This window comes from Mustelus asterias, chromosome 22, assembly GCF_964213995.1.
Source record: "Mustelus asterias chromosome 22, sMusAst1.hap1.1, whole genome shotgun sequence".
In the NCBI taxonomy this organism is placed as follows: domain Eukaryota; kingdom Metazoa; phylum Chordata; class Chondrichthyes; order Carcharhiniformes; family Triakidae; genus Mustelus; species Mustelus asterias.
Window position 1 is genome coordinate 65,311,203 of NC_135822.1, and position 15,251 is coordinate 65,326,453.

The window sequence follows — 15,251 nt, forward strand, 5'->3', positions numbered from 1 at the left end:
AATCAACCTAACCCGCACATCAGTCCTAAAGTGGTTCAACGTAAAGGCAGATCTTGATTTTTCATTTTGGCAGGCAGCTTCTCATCATAGAAGCCCTACAGTACAGAAAGAGGCCATTCGGCCCATCGAGTCTGCACCGACCACAATCCCACCCAGGCCCTACCCCCATATCCCTACATATTTTACCCACTGTCTCAGGACACTAAGGGGCAACTTTAGCATGGCCAATCAACCTAACCCACACATCTTTGGACTGTGGGAGGAAACCAGAGCACCCGGAGGAAACCCAAGCAGACACGAGGAGAATGTGCAAACTCCACACAGACAGTGACCCAAGCCGGGAATCGAACCCAGGTCTCTGGAGCTGTGAAGCAGCAGTGCCAACCACTGTGCTACCGTGCCGCCCATGAGTTGATCATAGGCAAACCTTGATGAAAGATACTCAACAGGAAAGAGTGCAAGTTTGGAAACCAGGGGCCTTCACTATTCACTACTCCAATATGGATGTTCTGGTGTCGTGACTAGCAATGATTTATACATCTTCATTTTGAATTGCATTTCAAATAGATTCACTACATTTTATATTCTAATGCTAGGGAACAACTTTGATTGGGTATCTCCTCCAAAATGGGAATTTGTTACAAGATTTTAAAGTTTGATAATGATCAAATACTTTTTGAGTAATGTTTAGAAGATTTTAGTATTGCAACCCACATTACTGCTCCAGCGTGATTCCAAGCCACGCAGAACATAAATTTCACAAGTTCAATCCCTGGTTGGCTTGCTGATGTCAACCCAGGGTGGCAGTTTAGGTGTCAGAATCAGGCTACGAGGTCAAAAATGACACACATTTTTCATCCAGTCACAAGTCCAAACTGAGTGGTTGAAAATCTCACTGAGCTTGACTGAAGCTTTGGAGCCCTCCATGATTATTGGAAGCGTAGCAAGTGGTGGAGTTGGGGGTTTGGATTGCTTCACCTACTTTTCTCTTTTGGTAACTGTCACCTCGTTAAAGGCATCTAGTGGATCAACTCGTGGGAGGTTTAATGTTTGCTCTGCAACCTGCTTTATCTAAGTGACATGGCAACAGCTGAGGGAGGTGCGGAGACAAAAGACCTGTTCATTTTGTGCTTTATACTAATGTACATTTGAATTACTGTTGTAATGTGGTCAAATTTGGCACAGTAACCATTCAAAACAGCAATGTGACAATGATGAGAGATTTCTTGTGAAATCAGTTGAGGTATTAATATTGACCAAGATGCTGGGCTCTGCAGCTGTTCTTGCAATGGAGCTAAAGGAATTTTGATGTCCATGTTAGAGGGCAGATAAGGTTCTGGCTTGCTGACTTGTCAAAAAAACAGTGGCTGGAATTTTACTGCCTCACCCGCCCGGAATCGGGGCGGGCCAAGGCTCGCAGAACGGAATTCTCCATTGGCCCCGGGCGAGATTTTACGAGCCTCGCCCGAGCGAGGTCGGAAAATCCCGCCCAATATGTCTGCTGGTGCAGCACTCCCTCAGTACTGCACTGGAGGACCAGCAATTATTCTTGTAGCAAAACACGGCAGATGCTGGAAGTCTGAAATTCAAAACAGAGAATCCTGGAAACACTCAGCAGGCAGCACCTGTGGAGGAACAAGTAGTTAACATTTCAGGTCAGTGACCCTTAGAAACAGAAATTGGAAGCAGGAGTGGGCCATTCAGTCCTTGCAGTCTGCTCTGCCATTCATTTTGGTCAAGGCTGAGCATTGAATTCAATATCCTGATTTTTCCACCCCTCCTATCTCCTTTGATCCCTTTAGCCCCAAGTGCTATATCTAATTTCTTCTTGAAATCTGACAATGTTTTGGCCTCAACTACTTTCTGTGGTAGTGAATTCCACACATTCACCACCCACTGGGTGAAGAAATTTCTCCTCGCCTCAGTTCTAAAAGTTTTACCCCTTGTCCTCCAACTATGACCCGTCGTTCTGGACTCCCCCACTATTGGGAACATTCTTTCTGAATCGACCCTGACTAACCCTGTTATAATTTTATGAGTTTCTGAGATTCACTCTTCTAAACTGCAGTGAATATAATCCTAACCGACCTAGTCTCTCCTCATGTAGCAGACCTGCCATCCCAGGAATCAGCCTGGTAAACCTTCGCTGTACTCCCTCTATAGCAAGGACATCCTTCCTCAGATAAGGACACAAAAACTGCACACAATATTCCAGATGTGGCCTCACTAATGTCCTATACAATTGCAGCAAAATATCCCTATTCCTATACTCAAATCCTCTTGCTATGAGGCCAACATACCATTTGCCGCCTTTACTGCCTGCTGTACCTGCGTGTTTACTTTCAGCAACTGATGCACGAGGACTCCAAGATCTCGTTGCGTATCCGTGCTTTCAATTTACATCCATTCAAGTAATAATCTGTCTTCCTATTAATACTACCAAAGTGGCTCACCTCACATTTATCCACATACTGCATCTGCCATGCAGATGCCCACACACTCAGCCTGTCCAAATCACATGGAAGCATCTCTGCATCCTCCTCACAGCTCACCCTCCCACCCAACTTTGTATCATCTGCAAATTTGGAGATGGTACATTCAGTTCCCTCTTCCAAATCATTAATATATAATCTGAACAATTGGGTTCCGAGCACAGATCCCTGCAGAATCCCACTAGTCACTGACTGCCAATCAGAAAAAGACTTGTTTATGCCAACTCTTTGCTTCCCGTCTGCTAACCAGCTTTCTAGCCATCTGAAGACATTACCAGCAATCCTATGTGCTTTAACTTTACATAGTAGTCTGTTATGTTGAGACGTTGTGGAAAGCCTTCTGAAAGCCTAAATAAACCACATCCACTGGTTCTCCTTGGTCAACTCTACTAGCTAATCCTCAAAGAATTCCAATAAATTCATCAAACATGATTTCCCTTTTGTAAATCCATGCTGACTTTGTCTCATTCTACCACTGTCTTCCAAGTTATGAAATCCTTGATAATAGACTCTAGCAACTTCCCCAGTACCCATGTTAGGCTCACTGGTCTATAGTCATCAAAGGAGTTTGTTTTTATTGCAGTTAATTGCAGTGACATTTGTTTATCATTTTCCAAATGTACTGATTTTTTCCCAAAGAATCTTGTGTTCCTGTGGAAGAATGGATGACAGGTTTACTTCTGTAATCCCTGTATACTTATTGTTCATCTGGAATGCTCTGCAGGGAAGGAATTAGACTTTTCAGAGATTTCTTAGTATTTGGCAAGGGGAGAATCATCTCTGGCTACTCGGGGAGTACTCTGGATTCACCATTTAGTTAACAATACAGCTGTCTGTTTGTGCAAGCCTGCTGTGTGCAAATTGGCTGCTGTGTTTCCTACAGTATAAAAGTGACTATATTTCAAAAGCACTTCAATGACTGAAAGTGCCCAAGCTCATAAAAGATCCTATCACAACACTTGTTAATTATTTCTAAAGCCTCTATACTCTGTTTTGTATCATTGTTTTGTGAGATGGTTCTCTTCTGACTGACTGGAGGCAAATCACTGTGAAGTCTGCAGCCATGTTGTTGTGTGACTGATGCTGCTCACCGTGTTAGCTGCCTCATACTGTAGTTTGTACAAGAGAAATTCACAACATGTCACCTTGCAGATCTGATTGGAAAAAAAATCAAGGACAGTCTTATAATTTCTCCCTTAACGATGTAGTTGGGCTCCCAAGGAGTGAAACTTGTAAGAGAAACATGTTTAAGCGAGTCAGATTTTTCCTATTACGATCAGTGTTGTTATAGCAGTGTGTCTTTAAGAAATGTGTCTATATCATGTTTCTTGTGAGGGGGCATGTTTAAAATTGAGTTCTGTTTTACACTGCCGATTTGTCTGCATGAACAGGCTGATCACATGCTGAAAATGCAGGCAAATGCTTGATTTTAGCTAGAGGTGTGTCTGTTTTAATCTAATGCATTTTTGCTTAGCTTTTTTTCCTCCGAGGGTTTCAGAGTATGATTTTGATTAGGTTGATTGACAGAGTCATGTGTTTAAGGGGAAGAGGTAACTTTACAGGGACAAGCAGGCAGTTATTGTTGCATTCTGAAAGAAGTGTGTCTCTCGCACTCTTTCTCACTTGTGCTTGCTTGCTCTCACTCTGGAGACTGCTGTTTCGGACCTGTTAGGAGAAATAGGTCTCTCTCCATCTCTGCCTCTCTTTGCAGAGGTATGCTAGAGGCTCAAGACTGGCAGGCCAAGGACAAGCATGTAAGCCTGTGTGTTGCTAACTAATTTTGAAGAGGAGTTTAAGTCTATAAAAATATTGCTTAAATTGGAATTAATAGAGGGAGATTAGCCGTTAAGAATTGTATCTTCTGTTTAAGTATTTCAGTTAAGCTAATTAACTTGTTATAGTTAAACTGTATTGTTAAATAAAGTTTGTTTTTGATAAAAGCTTCCTTATATGACAATGGAATCACACCTGAAGTGAAACACCTCATCCTCACATTCAAGCCAAAATAAAAAAACTGTTGGAGTTTCTGATCCGTACCTTAATAGTGTAAAGGCTGAAGTTAGGCCTTCCTTGTCAGAGAAAAGATTGAATTATCATACCCTGCAAGTTGAAATTTTGTATACTTCTATGTTCACAAATAAAATAACAAAATGTTAAATTTCTAAAAGGAATATGCTAGTTGTTTCTATTTAATTCTACTTGCTGCATGCCCGTCATGGCCAATTCTCATCCCCTCCTTGCCAACAGTTGGGGAGGGACGGAGGTGGGAAGAGAAAGAGGGCTGGTGCAAAGGAGTAAGCAAGTGCAGCAGCAAGAGGAGCTAAGAATTGGGAGAATTGTGAAGGGAAGCGAGGCGCAGAAGGGTAGGGTCTCTGAGGGAAGTGCCATGCGGAAGGTAAGGGGTGATGGGATTGAGGGGAAGGGTCGGCTTGGAGACGGGGTGTATGTGTGGTGGGGGGCAAGTGGCCTTCTGTAATTTACCATCCCTGAAGCTGGGTGAGAAAGGAAGGAACAACTGCTTTAGATGTGGTTCATTACTTGAAAAATGGATAATCCTGTGATAGTTAAATAGTTAGTGATATTTGAACAGTTGAAACCTTCTAATAAATTATTTTGAGTTTTCATTTTTGGAATTTGAGAGTTTGACCTTTGTTAATCTCATCTGCGTGCCTTTGTCTTTTGACCGGTGAGTGACTAAGTATAACCATGAAATGGACTAAAACCCAAATTTTAATGATTCCAAACAGAAATATGCAATGTATTTGGTTCAATTCTCATCATTGTGTTCCAAGTCAGAATATTTAAATTTGTTGGTGCAGATGGAAGTACAAAGGGTATGCAGGGAGTTTGAGGTGACGTCATATTATCCTTGGAGAGCACAGCAGCAGTGCACATTTCCAACGATACATGCTGTTATAAAGGTTGGCATTTGTGAAGTGGTGGCGAAAACCATCGTACATTTTCAGCAGGAAACCAATTGTTTGTTCAGTTTTGAATTGTTGTGGCGTCCAGAGAAAGAAGCCTATTGTTGAATTTGAACTGCTCCCTAGTTGAATACTGCTTTGCAGAAGCGGACAGCTGAATTCTGCATTGTGAAGAAAAAAAATCTTGACAGCACGGTTAAGCTGTTTTTTTTCTCTCTCTTTTGACACTCCTCCAGTTTAGGGGTTACCGTCAAAATAACACGCTTGGCAAGAGAGGAATAAAGGGAGAAGGCGGCTGTTTTGTTGGTTTATGCATGTCATGCGTGTTGCCTTTGCGGGTTTGGAGACTGCATCTTGCTGTTAATTGAAACTGTGTAAAAAACTTGAAAGGCCTTCTTCATCCTTTTTGTTTTGGGGCGTGGTGTTAACAAATGAGAATCCACAAGCGTGTTAGTGTGCTGCGGACGATGAAATGCTTCCCCTGTCATTTCTCCCAGTCAATTAAGTCGTCTTTCTCTGGCCTAAATACGCTGATGTCCACTGCATCCTACGATCAAGGTATGAGATCTTGTTTCTTGGCGAGTCAAGGGTTTAAACACTTGAGATTATTTCTGAATGTAATGTGAAATCTGTCATGCATCTCTCTGGTTTCAGCCAGGCTGCTGTTGAACATGTTTGACTACTTGGTAGCTTAAAAGATTTTGCTCTGGATCATAGACTGGCTCAATGTCAATTAAGGTTTTTATGAAAGGGGTGCGGTTGGCTGCACTGAAACCTTGACCCTGTATTTGTCAATAAGTCGTCTTAATTCGTTCTCAATGAACATCCTTTTACAAGATTTAAATGGGCGTACCATGCAATTCCTGAGCTTCAAAGGCTGGGCACTCGAATGTTTGCTACTGAGCTGCACACAGATGCTCAAACTTTGGGAGGTCTGAGACGTGGAATTTATATAGAGTAATTATGCACATTTGTGGTTTTAATCGGGTGAAAAGAAGTCCTTTGCACTTTGCAAATTCATGTGGCTCAAATTGGGATGCCAGTTTGAGGTCGATATCCTGGAGTTACATGCTGTCCAGCAGGGCATTGGACTGGTTAATGAAATGCGTTAGAACTTTAATGGCAGCTTCTGCTTTTGAAGCCCAAGAAAAAGGTGATTATGTGCAGTGTTGTCAGTTGAGCTAAAGGCTGTAAGGATGCACACATGAATTGTGAACAAGGTCCCAGCAGTGTAATTGGTTTCTCTTCCAAACTTTGGGTCTGGCAATTCTACTTTGGACTTCATTACGATAGGTGGTGAATCAACACATTGCAAAACACATTTGTTTCAATATCATTTCTTTTCCTTTTCATATGCTGGTACCCATAAAAGCTGGATACAAACTTGCGCTTGATTCCTGAGCTGCTTCATTACCCAACATCAATCATTGAAGCAAAAGCTGTGCTTTGCCTGTATAGTTGACTGGATTCTAAAGGGTAAGCAAATGGCATCCAAACTAGAACCTTCCAAGCTAGATGTACAATAATTTCCATCATGATCAGTCGTTATTGCCAGAAATGGTAGCATGCCAATGAGCTGTAGACTTGTACCTGGCAGGGATGTGATTTGTAGGTGCTGGCCAGGTGGCTTTTTGTATTTCAAGTATGACTTGTATTGTCTTTGCATGTGATTGAGTCTGAATTGGGTGGTCATTAGTGACTCAGGCTCTTTGTCTCAATTGCCCACAGATAAACTGTGTATGAGAGGTTATTGCATGTTGATGAGGAATGGGAATTCTGGATATTTTATTCTTCCTTGCCTACCTCCAGATGAAGGATTTGTTGAATTTACTGAGAATTGAGGCTGGAAATTTGTTTGCTTCCATTTGGTTATTGTTCTGAAAAGCTGTTTCCATAACACAGTGAAATGCAAGTTGAAAGTCCTGATGTTAAAGCGAAAATGTGATTTTAATTTTGGGTTATGAGTATCACTGACCGGACCAGCATTTATTGCTCGTCCCTAATTGCCATTGAGAAGGTGGTGGTGAGCTGCTGCCTTCAATCGCCAGTCGGTGTGGTGTTGGTACACCCACAGTGTAGTTAGGGTCAGAGTTCCAGGATTTTGACCCAGCAACAGTGAAGGAATGGCAATATAATTCAATGTCAGGATTGTGCATAGCTTGAGGGGGCTGGGGGGAGCTTTCAGTTAGTGGTGCATCTGCAGCTCTTGTCTTTCTGGGTGGGAGAGATCGCAGGGGTTTGGAGGGAGGCATGGTGAGTTGCTGGAGTGTATGTTGTTGATGGCATGCGGTGATGGCATGCGGTGCTGCCATAAGTGTCGGTGGTGGAGGGAGGAGTGTATGTGTAGAATGGGTGCCAATCTGGTGGGCTGCTTCGTCCTGGTTAGTGTTGAGTTTCTTGAGTGTTGGAGCTGCACTCATCCAGGCAAGGATTTTGTTTTGACATGTAAATATTGTTGAGTGACATGCGAAGGGCATCTATTCTTTGTTCAAATCTTTTTGATGTGTTTGGAATAATTGGAATTTTAAATGATGGTCTGAGATTACCATTTTTCGGGAAACTGGAAAGTGATTGATCATGTGCTGTTTGCAATGTAACACTTGACAGATGAGATTTTGACTTAAGCTTGAAGATGGATTGATCAGAGATTGATTGGCAGTTCAAGTTGCTCTGAGGTGACCAAAATCTCTCAACTTTTGGAGCAATCCTTGCTGCTTTTCTGGCTCTTTATTACTGTATTGTGGAATGAAGCCAACTTCATATTAGTATGATTGTATTCTGATTCACAAAGTATTTGAAGCTGTGCTTCTCATATTTAACTAGGAACTGTCTCATGAGTGTAAAAACTGAAAAGAGAGATTGCAATTGTGAAGAGCTGTGGAAATGCAATGACGTGTCCATGGAGTACCTCAAATTAAACAGCTATAAATAACCAGCCGCCTTATGTCAGTCTTCAGTGACATTGCAACAGATGGGGCCTTGCAAGCATGGGAGGGATAGGATGATTAAAAGGAAACTGCCAATTGTGCTCAACCTGTAATAAAAGCAAAACACTGCGAATGCTGGAAATCTGAAATAAACAGAAAATGCTGGAAAGTCTCAGCTCTGTCAAGAGTCCATATGACGACTCTTCAGAGCTCTGAAAGAAGAGTCATCTCGACTCACTGTGAACTGTGTTCTCTCTCCACAGAATCTGCCAGATCTGTTGAGTCTTTCCAGCATTTTCTGTGCCCATCCTGTATCTCTGCCGTCATATTTGTCAGTCAGGTGGCACTAGGTTGTGCCTTAACTTAGCTTGCTTCAATATGCCTGTGGGTGCCCCCCCCCTGCTGTCCTTCAGAACCCTGCACGTCTGGAGGCTTTTTTGTCGTTTAATAGGGAAAAGGTTGAGAGGACGAATATGACTGTCAAACTGAGACAGGTAGATAGAGCGTGGTCTTCCCAAGGAGACTTTTGTGAACCAAATGATTACAGGTTGGAAAACAGGAGCAATCAGCTGCTGCTTAACAAGTAAATCAACTGTTGAGTAACCTTGTAGGAATGGTTCAGGTTGAAGGACCTGCATCAGATGCCAGGATAATATCTGAAGGACTAGAAGAATAATAATACATTGCTGAGCTTATTCCCTGCCATTCGAAGGAGCTTGGTTTATAATATTTGCAGAGCTGCAAAGGGCTGCCAGCTGGCATTTGACGCATGTTTAGTTACAAAGACTCCCAGCAGTATCTGGAAACTGGAAGCTTTATGTCAGTTTTGTGTTTCGTAAAAGGATAGCATCAAAGTTATGTACTTATCAGGTGGCTGAACGTTATGTTTGGCTGGAAAAAAATGTTCTGTATGTAAGAGATTATTGGATGAGTGTAAAGGAAATTTGAGTAGTTTTCATCAGTGTCCTGAGGTTTCCATCAGCTCCTTAAATGGTACCACCTGAAGAGCAATAGAACTGAGAAATGAACGCAGGTTGGAGATACATTAATGCAAGTATGTGGAAGCATGCAAACTGGATTTTCTGTTGCACAACGTGAAGATGAGAATGAATGAGAAGGCCAATGTCAGGATTTCAGCCATTTGCATTAGTTGGTTTTTAAAAAAATTGTAATTCATACTCACTGGTCCTTTGTATGTTTAAATTACGTTGATAAAGGGTTGAGAGATGTTGATTGCCATTTGAAGGGAGATATTTGCACTGATCTGACAGAATCATGATTAAGAGCATTGCTAATATTTACAAAAATAGCTGCAAGAGTGGGTGGCAATTGGCTGTGGAAAATGACGTTCGATTTAGTCTTGCTGTGGCTGAGATTCTGTCTTTTGAAGATTCCTTTTGTCCTGTTCCTTGTGGTTATCTGGTGAGAAGGGAGGTGGGTAATACCTCCACTAATGCTGTTGTGAAAATGTCTGTCTGAATTAGTCTCTGGTATTGGAGTTACAAACTCTTGTTCTTGCCTCGTTAATAGTGAAGTTACTTTTATGAAGCATAGAAACTTGGGTCAATGGCCCAGCAAAGTTGAAAAGTGCAGGACAGAAGGCAAGGTCAAGAGAAATTTCAAGGAAATGGAATGTGTGATGCTTGGGTTTTCAAAACACTTATGCTTGTGGAAAGGAGAAAACACTGAAGGGGTTCAGGAGTTGCACAAGTTTCAGGTTCTGGGAAGGATTGAGACAATACAAGTTTGAAGCATATGGAATTAAGGGAAACATGACACAAAGGGTGGTGGTAGAAGTTTGAGTGACTGGAGGCTGGTGTCCAGTGGCATACCACAAGGATCAGTGCTGGGTCCCGTGTTGTTGGTAATATACAGAAGTGATATAGATGAGAATGTGGGGGGAATTGGGAGAAGTTTCAGATAACACCAAGGCTGGTAAGGTGGTTTATAGTGAAGAAGGTGGTTGTTGGTTACAGGAAGATGTAGATGGGTTGGTCAAATGGGTAAGAGCAGTTGCAAATGGTATTTAACCCTGATAAGTGTGAGGTGATGCACTTTGGAAGAAGTAACAAGATAAGGGAGTATTTAATGAGTGGCAGGACACTAGGAAGCTCAGAGGAACAGGTGGAATCTGGGGATACTTACTCACAGATCCCTGAAGATGGCAGAGCAGGTGAGTAGGGGAGTTAAGAAGACATTTAGGACATGTGCTTATATTATTTGTGGCATCAAGATTAAGAGCAAAGAGGTTAAATGGTCAGGCCACAGCTGGAGTACTACGTGCAGTTCTGGTCACCTCGCTACAGGAAGGATGTGATTGCAGTAGAGTGGGTACAGAGTAGATTCACCGGAATGTTGCTTGGGATGGACCATTTGAGCTGTAAGGAGAGACTGGATAGGCTTGGGTTGTTTTCTTTCGAGCAGCGAAGACCGAGGGAGGGACATGATGAAGGAGCAGCATACGAAGGAGACAGCAAAGCAATCATGGCTCTATCCACTTGAGTGGTAACCTTTAGAGATCTGTGGATATGAACCCCAAGATCTCTCTGTTCCTCCACAGTCTTCAGAACCCTACCTTTGACCCTGTAATCCACATTTAAATTAGTCCTACCAAAATGAATCACCTCACATTTATCAGGGCTAAACTCCATTTGCCATTTTTCAGCCCAGCTTTTGCATCCTATCTATGTCTCTTTGCAGCCTACAACAGCCCTCCACCTCATCCACTACTCCACCAATCTTGGTGTCATCAGCAAATTTACTGATCCACCCTTCAGCCCCCTCCTCTAAGTCATTAATAAAAATCACAAAGAGCAGAGGACCAAGCACTGATCCCTGTGGCACTCCGCTAGCAACCTGCCTCCAATCCGAAAATTTTCCATCCACCAGACAGCCAGTTACTTATCCAATCGGCCAACTTTCCCTCTATCCCACACCTCCTCACTTTCATCATAAGCCGACCATGGGGGACCTTATCAAACGCCTGACTAAAATCCGTGTATATGACATCAACTGCCCTACCTTCATCAACACACTTAGTTACCTCCTCAAAAAATTCAATCAAATTTGTGAGGCACGACTTGCCCTTCATGAATCTGTGCTGACTATCCCGGATTAACCCGCATCTTTCTAAATGGTCGTAAATCCCATCCCGAAGGACCTTTTCCATCAATTTACCAACCACCGAAGTAAGACTAACCGGTCTATAATTACCAGGGTCATTTCTATTCCCTTTCTTAAACAGAGGAACAACATTCGCCATTCTCCAGTCCTCTGGCACCATCCCCGTGGACAGCGAGGACCCAAAGATCAAAGCCAAAGGCTCTGCAATCTCATCCCTTGCCTCCCAAAGAATCCTAGAATATATTTCATCAGGCCCAGGGGACTTATCGACCTTCAGTTTATTCAAAACTGCCAGTACATCCTCCCTCCGAACATCTACTTCCTCCAGCCTATTCGCCTGTAACACCTTCTCTTCCTCAAAAACATGGCCCCTCTCTTTGGTGAACACTGAAGAAAAGTATTCATTCATCACCTCGCTTATCTCTACTGACTCCATACACAAGTTCCCACGACTGTCCTTGACCGGCCCGAACCTCACCCTGGTCATTCTTTTATTCCTCACATAAGAGTAAAAAGCCTTGGGGTTTTCCTTGATCCGACCCGCCAAGGACTTCTCGTGTCCCCTCCTAGCTCTCCTAAGCCCCTTTTTCAGCTCATTCCTTGCTAACTTGTAACCCTCAATCGAGCCATCTGAACCTTGTTTCCTCATCCCTACATAAGCTTCCCTCTTCCTTTTCACAAGACATTCCACCTCTTTCGTGAACCATGGTTCCCTCACTCGGCCATTTCCTCCCTGCCTGACAGGGACATACCTATCAAGGACACCCAGTATTTGTTCCTTGAAAAAGTTCCACTTTTCATTAGTTCCTTTCCCTAACAGTTTCTGTTCCCAACTTATGCCCCCTAATTCTTGCCTAATCGCATCATAATTACCTCTCCCCCAATTGTAAACCTTGCCCTGCCGTACGGCCCTATCCCTCTCCATTGCAATAACAAAAGACACCGAATTGTGGTCACTATCTCCAAAGTGCTCTCCCACAACCAAATCTAACACTTGGCCCGGTTCATTTCCCAGTACCAAATCCAATGTGGCCTCACCTCTTGTCGGCCTATCCACATATTGTGTCAGGAAACCCTCCTGCACACACTGCACAAAAACTGCCCCATCCGAACTATTTGACCTACAAAGGTTCCAATCAATATTTGGAAAGTTAAAGTCCCCCATGACAACTACCCTGTGACCCCCACACATATCCATAATCTTAGCAATTTCTTCCTCCACATCTCTATTACTATTTGGGGGCCTATAGTAAACTCCTAACAACGTGACCGCTCCTTTCCTATTTCTAACCTCAGCCCATATTACCTCAGTGTGCAGATCCCCTCGAAGTGCCTTTCCGCAGCCGTTAAACTATCCTTGATTAACAATGCCACTCCTCCACCTCTTTTATCAGCTTCCCTACACTTACTGAAACAGCTATACCCCGGAACGTCCAACAACCATTCCTGTCCTTGTTCTACCCATGTCTCCGTAATGGCCACAACATCGTAGTCCCAAGTACCAATCCACGCCCCAAGTTCATCTTTCTGGAATCTTTCAGGAATCACTGAAGTCAGGGAGGATCCCAGAGGATTGGAAAATCGCAAATGTAACACCGCTGTTTAAGAAAGGAGGGAGGCAAAAGACATGAAATTACATGCCACTTAACCTGACCTTGGTTGTTGGTAAGATTTTAGAGTCCACTAATAGGGATGAGATTTTGGACACTTGGAAGTGCATGGTAAAAAAGAGTCAAGTTAGCGTGGTTTCATTCGGGATGTCATGCCTGACAAATCTGTTAGAATTCTTTCAGGACGTAATGAGCAGGTTTGACAAAGGAGAGCCAGTGGATGTTATCAACTTGGATTTCAAAAGGCCTTTGACAAGATGCCGCACAGGAGGTTGCTGAGTAAGATGAAAGCCCATGGTGTTAGAGGCGAGGTACGAGTACAGATAGAAGATTGGCTGACTGGCAGAAGGCAGAGAGTGGGGATAAAAGGGTCTTTGTCAGGATGGCAGCCGGTGACCAGGGGTCAATGTTGGGACCACAACTTTTAACTTTATACACCAATGGTCTAGATGAAGGAACTGAGGGCATTGTGGCTAGGTTTGCAGATGATACAAAGATAGGTCGAGGGACAGCTTGTATTGAGGAGGAGGAAGATTGCAGAAGGACTTGACAGGTTAGGAGACTGGGCAAAGAAGTGACAGATGAAATACAATGTGAGAGAGTGTGAGGTTATGCACTTTGGTCGGAAGAATAAAGGCAGAGACTATTTTCTAAATGGGAAGAAAATTCAAATCGGAAGCGCAAAGGGACTTCAGAGTCCTAGTTCAGGATTCTCTTGAAGTAAAGCTTATTTATTACTTATTAGTCACAGGTATGCTTACATTAACACTGAAGTGACTGTGAAAATCACCTAGTTGCCACACTGGCGCCTGTTCGGATAATTCACCATGGCTCATCAACCTAATCTGAAGTCTTGGGGTGGATATGGAGCTTTGTTGACATGAGGGAAATGCAGTGTTTACTTTCTGCCCTTTTGCTTGGCCAAAGTAGGATGCATCATACATTTTGGATGCTGCTGGCTTGAATATGGATGATTGTTTGCAGCCTACCCTTGAAAATTTGCATTTACCAATGTAAATCTTGTTGTGAAAGGTAAAGATGATGCCAAGACCTTGCCTGCTAATTCAAATTAAATGATTTTGAGTTCTCTGTATAAAAGTATACATCCCTGACTCTGCTATATTGAGTGCTGCACTCTGTTCTGCCCGGGTGTAGGATGCTTCTGACGGGGCTGAACCCTTTTGGACACGTGTACTTATAATGTGCATCAGAAGAACCTGTCGAGTAATTTGACTTGAGTTGTTTTTGTGTGTCTGTGTACATACATCATGATGGCGCTTAGTTTTGTGGTGGAAGGGTGGTGAAGTGGCTCTTCCTGTTCCTGTGAGCTCTGAGACCTGACAGACGAAAATAGCTAGAAAAATGTATCTTGGCTTTGCTGAGTTTAAAGTTGTCAAGTTCAAAATGGTGCATTTATATTGTAGTAGTCACAACTTCTCAAAGCCTGGAAGTTCTTGATGATCGATTACATAATTTTGATATTTCGGTACTGTGGCAATCAAGATCAGATGGGAATTTGTTTTCAGTGATGTCCCACGATTAGAAATGAGATACATGACTGAAGAATCAATTCAATTTACGTTCGTGAAAGGATAAATAGGAGGCAGAATCCCAGGAGAAGTTGACTGATCTTAAAACGATACCCTAGAATCTTTCATGTCCACCTGAGCGAATGCAGACTGTTGCTTGGTTTACTATCTTATCTTGAAGAGTGCACAAAAGGGAGATTTTCTGCACAAATCTGTGGAGTGGGGATTGAATTCAAGACCTTAGCTTTGCTATCACTTCACAAAGGTTGAAGCAAAGCCTTTGGTTTGGCTTTCATTTTTGAAGTTGATGACTTTGTCCTTGAAAAGCATCTTTAATATGTGAACGATCTGAAGTGCAAGTTCATATATGTTTGTGACAGCTGCTCATTGCACCCCAAACCTTTGAAAAGTAATCCTTGGATGATTTGGAAAAGATTGGCATCTGAGATGTTGGAAATTGATCTCTGACTGGTTTACCATCCTGGTATTTTATTGAAATAATACAAAATGAAGCAGTTTTCTTGGGACTTCAATAGGATAAAGATTTCACTGACCAAAAAAATCACACTGAAAAGTGGCAGAATGATTTTCCAGCGAAGTTTGTTTGAATCGACCTTCTTTTAATTTGTGTATACCTTGTAATTAG

The 15,251-nt window shown here is 42.7% G+C and overlaps 1 protein-coding gene across 3 annotated transcripts in view; it reads left to right on the forward strand.

Annotated features, from left to right (window-relative positions):
* The window catches only part of LOC144510148 (serine/threonine-protein phosphatase 2A 55 kDa regulatory subunit B alpha isoform), a 69,456-nt gene that overhangs the window by 30,342 nt on the left and 23,863 nt on the right, over positions 1-15,251 (forward strand). The window contains exons 1-2 of one of the 3 annotated variants that reach the window (XM_078239532.1): positions 5,858-5,974; positions 6,789-6,892. The exons of the other annotated variants lie outside the window; for them this stretch is intronic. The gene's annotated coding sequence lies outside the window, so the exon portion shown is untranslated. Of the gene's footprint in view, positions 1-5,857; positions 5,975-6,788; positions 6,893-15,251 lie in introns of those variants that run through there. 3 annotated transcript variants of the gene reach the window in all.